The sequence below is a fragment of the Myotis nattereri genome, assembly GCF_964212035.1.
Source record: "Myotis nattereri genome assembly, chromosome: 9".
NCBI lineage: Eukaryota > Metazoa > Chordata > Mammalia > Chiroptera > Vespertilionidae > Myotis > Myotis nattereri.
The window spans coordinates 33,770,314-33,777,641 of record NC_138084.1 but is presented as its reverse complement, the minus strand read 5'-3'; positions in this window follow the sequence as shown (position 1 = coordinate 33,777,641).

Sequence of the window (7,328 nt, the reverse complement as noted above, 5' to 3'; positions counted from 1 at the left end):
CAATGCACTGCAATGAGCTCCCCCCGAGGTGTGGGTCATGGGCTCATTCTGCTCCTGGTGGCTTGCATCTCCCACGTGGTATGTCTATGTCCAGTTCCACTCCCAGTAGGTGACCTTACACTCCTCACTCCAAACAGGGTGAGGTAGGCCCCTTCCAGGAGCTCCTATGGCTTTGTGCACCCCAATATGGACATTCTCACAGTTCCCTGCACTCCCCGTGTACTCTGGCAGGACTGTGGCCAACCAGAGGGCACAGCTGGCACCTGATTCATTTCTGTGTCGCCCAGCATGGTACCTGGCACCCCTTAGTACATTCTGCTGAATGAAGGCGTCCCCAGTGGATGTCAGTCTTCTCCCAATTGCTCTCTTTTCAACTTGTCACCAGCGTATCTTTTTGTAAATGACAGCTTGATTGAGAAATAATGCACAAACCATGCCACACACCTATTGAAAGCATATAATTCGATGGTTTTCTGTATATTCAGAGTTGTGCAACCATCACTGCAATTAATTTTAGAATATTTTCATCACCCCAGAAAGAGACACTGTATTATACTTAGTCTCTACAATCCTCCCAAAGTCTCCAGTTCTAGCCACCAATCTGCATTCTGTCCCTCTGGATTTCCCTCTTTTGTTCATCTCAATAAATGGAATTATACAATATGCATGACTAGTTTCTTTTACTTAGCATAATGCTTTCGAATTTTATCTACACTGCACTGTAGCAGGTAGCAGTCCTTCATTTCTTTTTATTGCCAAATAATATTCTATTTTATGGATGCAACACATTTTATTTATCCAATAGTTGATGGACATTTAAGTTGTTCCCATTTTCTTGGCTATATGAAGATTAACATAAATATGAATGCTCATATGCTACAAACATTCGTGTTTAAGTTTTTCTGCGCCTGAAAACTGGGTCATATGGCAACTCGGTGTTAAATCTTCTGAGAAACTGCCAAACTGTTTTCCAAAGTAGCTGCACCATTTTACATGCCCGCTAGCAGCGTGTGAGGGTTCTAACTTCCCGACACTTTCACCACCACTTGTCTTTTGTTTTTAATCCTCGCCTGAGGACATACTTAGAGAGAGGAAGGGGGGGAGGAGAGAGAGAGAGAGAGAGAGAGAGAGAGAGAGAGAGAGAGAGAGAGAGAGATTGCCTTCCTCATGTGCTCTGACCAGGGATTGAACCCCACCCCCAGGTATGTGCCCCTGACCAGGAATCAAACCAGCAACCTTTCCATGCACAAGACCATGCTCCAACCAAGGGAACCACCGGCCAGGGCTTGTCTCTTTTATTAGAGCCATTCTCGTGGGTGTGAAGTGGTAGCTCAGTGTGCTTTTGTTTATACTTCCTCAATGGCTAATGATGGTGAGCATTGTTTCATGTGTTTATTTTGCCATTTGGGTGTCTTCTTTGGAGAAATGCCAAATCAGCTACTTTGCTTAGGTTGTCTTTTTATCGTTTGGGACATACTTTTAATCATTGGACTGATGGACTTTATGCATAAAGAGTTCTTCATTTATTCTAGGTGTGAGTTCCAGATATACGATTTGCAAACGCCCCCCTCCCATTCTATGGAGTGTCTTTTTACTTTCTTGATGGTGTTGTTTGAAACACAAAAGTCTTAAATTTTGATGAAGTCCAATTGATTGCTTTTTTGTTGTGCTTTTGGTGTCACAACATGTATCTTGAACAACCAGACAGTGTTGAACTATTATTGCCTTGACTCTTCCTGTGGGACTCCGAGCTCCCTGGCCGGGGCGGGGGAAATGATGAATGGTCATGCCTTATTCACTGTATCTTTGATGGTCCCTAGTGGTTGTCCTCATTCTAGCAAAGTGGTTAAAAACATGCACTCTCCGGGCGGGTACCTGGGTTAAATTCTCTCTCCGCCACTGTCACTGTGACCTTGAGCAAATTACGTAGACTCGCCAGGCTTCAGGGACCTCATCTGTAAAATGGGGACAGTGGTCACCAATCAGCATTGTCCTGAGGATTCACTGGATAATGTAAGGTGGGGGCACAGGGCCTTGCACTTAATGAGCATGTTAGCAGGGCCATGATGATCTCAGCACTTGGCACACAGTAGGTGTTCAGTAAGCATGTGCCGAATCAATGACTGATAGAAGTACCATTAAGAAGAGCAACCCAATCTCTCTGTCGCATCACAACCCTGGTGCCCAGGAGGGGCAAACAGAAACATCTGCTCTCTTAGAGGGGGGCGGGGGGGGGGCTACACCAGCCTGGGCCAACTGGGGGTGGGGCCTCCTTTGACATAAACTGCGCAGGGGACTTTCCTGGACCCCATTTCTCCCATCTTGGGGGCCCAGGGGACAGCATCTTCTGCTGCTCTTACTTCATTGTCTCCAAAAAAATCCAGAGAAAGTGGATAACTGTTCCAGGAGGGAAGACTGCTGGGCTCTGATTCCGACAGCTGGCACTGAAGCGGTGTCAGCATTTCCTACAAAGTCTCCAGATACTTTGCGCAGTGCTCCGTGCCTGGGCTCATTATTTTGTGATATTTGTTAAAAAAAATACGCTTTCTTTGTCACAGTCAGAAGCTTCTTCCTCCGAGTGTGCTTCTCTCCCTGGTTGGCTTTGGTCTGACTTCGTGGGATTGAGGCTGAGGTCACTGGACACGGAGTTCAAGTCAATTCTGAATGAATCGCTGCTCCCGGGTGGAGCAGGGAGGCGGATTCTGCTTGTGGGGATGCTACCAGTGTGAAAAGGGCAAGGCGCTCGAGAATCTAAGACAAGTTTAAGGGTCGCCACAATAAAGCATAAATACGAATGAATGTAGTTATTTTACAAAACATATAGATTAATATTACATTCAGTTTTTCTAATTCTTTGGGAAGTTCAAATGTTATTGCCCGTCATTCCCCAAATGAGAAAAATGGGATGGCGGCTTTTTTGGAGCCGCACTGATTGGGGCCTTGTTTTGTACGATGGATTTGAGCAATGCCTCCCCAACCTGTGCCCTCACCAACCTGAAGGTGCTGGGGCGTTAGCTTCCACAGGAAGCCTGGGGTTGGGGTGCTGGGGCTCACCTGCAGGAAGTAGGTGGTGTGGCCCCAGGGCAGAGGAGAAACAGAGGCTTAGAGATCAGGATCCTTGAAATGCAAGGGGCTGTTCAAAGCAGCGAGCATGAGCCTGTACGTACTGACAAGTACTGCCCAGGAGCCCCGTCGGGGCGGGGAGGCGGCGTGGCGGATAAAGGCATAAAAGGGTACAATTCTAAATCAAGAAAAAAAGTAACATCAGAAAACAGTGTGGTGCTTCCTCAAAAAATTAAACAAATGACCATTTGACCCAGCAATTCTACCTCTGGGTCTATACTGCGAAGAAATGAAAGGCAGAATCTGAACAGATATTTGTCCACCAACGCTCACAGCAGCCTTATTTACAACGTCCAAAAGGGGGAAGCAACCCAGGGGCGCATTGATGGGTGACTAGATCAATACAGGTGGCATATGCGCACAAGAGAATACACTTTGGCCTTAAAAAGGAAGGAAGTTCTGATACAAGCTACGTAAGGATGAACCTTGAGAACATTATGCCGAGTGAAATGAGCGAGTCACCAAAGGACAAATGCCACACATGCTTCCACCCACCTGAGGTCCCTAGAGACAGAAGCTGGAAGCTGGTTGCCAGGGTTCTGGGAGCAGCAGGGAATGGGGAACCGCTGTTTACTGGCTACAGAGCTCCATGATGGGAAGATGGAAAAGTTCTGGAGATGGATGGTGGGGATGGTGGCACAACAGTGTGAATGTGCTTAATGCCACGGCTCGGCACACTGAGACACGGCCAACACAGTGAGTTTTATGTTATGTATATTTTACCACAAAAAGGAGCACCCGCCATCTCAGGGTGGATGTCTTGCTAAAGATGTGCGTGCGCCGTAAGCTGGGAAGCCGATTCAGAGACGCCTCACAGGTTTCCTACCAACAGCAGGGTGGTCTTCGAGTCAGCTCTTCTTGGGAGGTGGTGGCCAGCAGGGAAGAGCTCTGAGGATGGGATGCTGGGTGGTGAGTGATGCTGCTCCCGCCTCTGTCTCTAGGGCAGTGGTTCTCAACCTTCTGGCCCTTTAAATACAGTTCCTCATGTTGTGACCCAACCATAAAATTATTTTCGTTGCTACTTCATAACTGTAGTGTTGCTACTGTTATGAATCGTAATGTAAATATCTGATATGCAGGATGGTCTTAGGCGACCCCTGTGAAAGGGTCGTTCAACCGCCAAAGGGGTCGCGACCCACAGGTTGAGAACCGCTGCTCTAGGGGGATGCTGGCTTCCCCGGGGCCCTGGTTGTGGCTCAGCCACACTTCCTTCCTCTTCAGTTTTCTCTGCTGCGGTGGAGTCCTCGGGAATGGAGTGGAGGACTCGGCCAAGCCCTCCTGAACCACAGCACAGGCCAAGTCGGCTGCTCGTGTAATTATCCAGATTCTGTGGAGTGACAACACCCAGCCTTAGCGTGGGGAAGTCACGCACCAGCAGAGGAGGCTGGGGCCGTCTCTAGCTGGGGGCCGAGGTGAGTGGTGAATCATGGAAGGCCGGGAGGTGTTGGCAGTGTGTGTACTGGTCTCAATGTTATTGAATCTCAGCTGCCATGTGCTATGCTGCCATTTTATATGCAATTTCACATATAAAATAGCATGCCGTCTCATAGCAACCACAAGTAGTTGATACGATTACTATCCCTATTTTAGAGGTGAGAAAACTGACTCAGAGAGGTAAGGTAACTGGCCCCAGGTCACACAGCTAGTAAGTAGCATTGTCAGGATTTGGGCCTAGGTCTGCCTGTTCTTCATTCTGTCTTACCAGCAGCCCATGTGAGGCCCACAGAGAAAGTTGAAGTTCCCAGGGCATATGGCTGAGCTAAGCTGCCTGAAAGGGCCCAGGTGGGGAAAGCTGGCTCCCTCTGCCTGCTCTGTGAGAAGTCCTCTCCAGTTCCTTTTTCACATGCGCGGGCCCTTTCAGAACCACTGTGAGAGGCACCTTTGCACCCTGCGCTGAGGCCTCACTGTGGGCCTCACTGTGGGAAGAGTGGCACTGAGCCGGCTTCCCACTGGATTGTCTTCTAAATAAAGACACTGCTGGGAGATGAAACACGTTAGAGAGGTAAGTGGGGAGATCTCTGATCTAACCAGAGAGCCCCGGTTTCCAAGCAGCTTCCCTCACTCTCAGGACACCCAGGCACATGCGAGTTTCTTGTTCATCACAAACCTGGTCTTTTCATTGAAGCAGGACCCTTAACGCCTGTCCTAGGAAATGGGTTCAGCCTTAGTCTAGTTGATGGCTGATGTTTGCTCAAAGGTACATTCTTTCTTTAATCTTATCTGAACTGCATGTGTGCATGCATGTTTATGTGTGTGTGCGTGTGCGGGTGTGTGTGTGTGTGTGTGTGTGTGTGTGTTGCGCTGGGACTGGGGAGGATGAGAATACAGGGGAATATAGATGAGAGGAGGCTGCAGGCCCCTCGCTATGAAAAGGATGGCAACCCTCCAGGTGTGTGGAAGGGAACTACCACCCCACCACCTCTTCACTCCCAACGCCAATCCTGTGAACAGAAGACATCTCCACCCTCCCCTCAAAGGCCTTCCTAAACCAGGTAGACACCACCTTCCGCAGCCTTCACGTCTGCTTCAGCATCAAAGCCAGACAATGTGATGTAACGGAAGAGCAAGGAGCTAGGATTTGAATCCCCACTCTGGGCCGAGTGATGTTGGGGAAGTCGCTGAATCTCTTTGAGCCTCAGTGCTATGAACTGGACTCTGAAAGGGCAGTGTCTGGCCTACAGTAGGGAGTTAAAAAGTGTTTGAGAAATCAAATACAGCACTCACAGCCTGTTTGTCTTTCGTTGTTGTTGTTGTTGTTGTTAATCCTCACTCAGGGATATTTTCCCCATTGACTTTTAGAGAGAGTAAAAGGGAGGGAGAGAGACAGAGACAGAGAAACATTGATGTGAGAGAGAGACATCAATTGGTTGCCTCCCGCACGCACCCAGACTAGGGCTGGGATTGGAGCCTGCAACTGAGGTACGTGCCCTTGACCAGAATGGAACCCAGGACCCTTCAGTCTGCAGGCCAATGCTCTATCCACTGAGCCAAACCGGCTAGGGCATAGCCTGTATCTAAGGCACAATCTATCTAACTTTTGAGGACATGTCTGTGCAGTATTCAGCTGCATATCATCCTGGTCCGAAAGAAGGGCTTTTGGATGGGCTGGAAGACTTCAAGTCAGTAGAAAATCCTGTGACTTCAGCTTGATGAGGCTTCGAGAGAAGCCAAAAGTGGGCTATGCAAAGAGAGGACAGCAGAGTCAGCTATTGCTCTAGAAATAGAATTGATGTCACGCATTCTGTGCATCATTTCTTGGTCCAGACTTTGTGCTGGGCCCCTAGAGACGTGGAAGTGAACAAGGCAGACTCGCTCCCCCAAGGGTCTCACCGTTCAGGAGAGGGGAGGGGAGCGAAGGGGAGGAAGAGAATTAACCCACAGTGTGATTAGGGCTCTAAGAGGGGATTAGTAAAGAGTTGCAGAGAGCTTCATTGATTTTTCTGAAATCTCCTTCTCAGAGGAGATGACATTTGAGTTGGGGCTTAAAGGGAGGGTAGGCACTCTCCAGGCAGATAAATGTCATTAAAAACCATTCCAGGCAGAAGAAACATGTATAAAGGCACAGAGGCATAGTTGAGAATTTTTCATCATTTTCATGCAGCTGAAACAGTGAGCGGAATGATGATCACGGTCAAAGACTGAAAACAGCTAATGTCTGTTGAGCACTTACCTTGCGCTCGGCATAGTGCAAAGGGCTCATCGCATGCACGATCTCACTCAGTCCCCTCCGTACTATTATCATCCCCATTTTGCAGAGGTGAAAACTGGACTTAGACAGGCTAAGCAATGTGCCTGCAATCATCCAGCTAAGTGAGGGAAGAAACAGCAGTCACATCTGGGTCTAATAGACTCTAACACCAGAGCTCAAGGGATAGGCTCAGCCTCTTTCACGAAGAGTCTTGAATGATGTGCTAAGATGTTTGGATGCTGTTGGACAGGTAAAACCGCATCCATGGTAATATGGGTATGAGCCATGGCTCCCAGGCCACGCAGCTAAGGGCTTGAGATTGGCATGAGGACAACAGTTGCAGGTCACACTTGCCTACCTGAGGGAGCCACAAGAGCCCTCCCACCAGTTGCACATGCATGGTCCTTGCCCTGGTGCTGCTGGTGCCTTGCTTCTCAGCCCTCGCATATGCTGTGGGAACCACAGGTGGGCAGCATGGAGGATAGTTCAGCTTTTATTTCTCGTGTATTGCAGCACC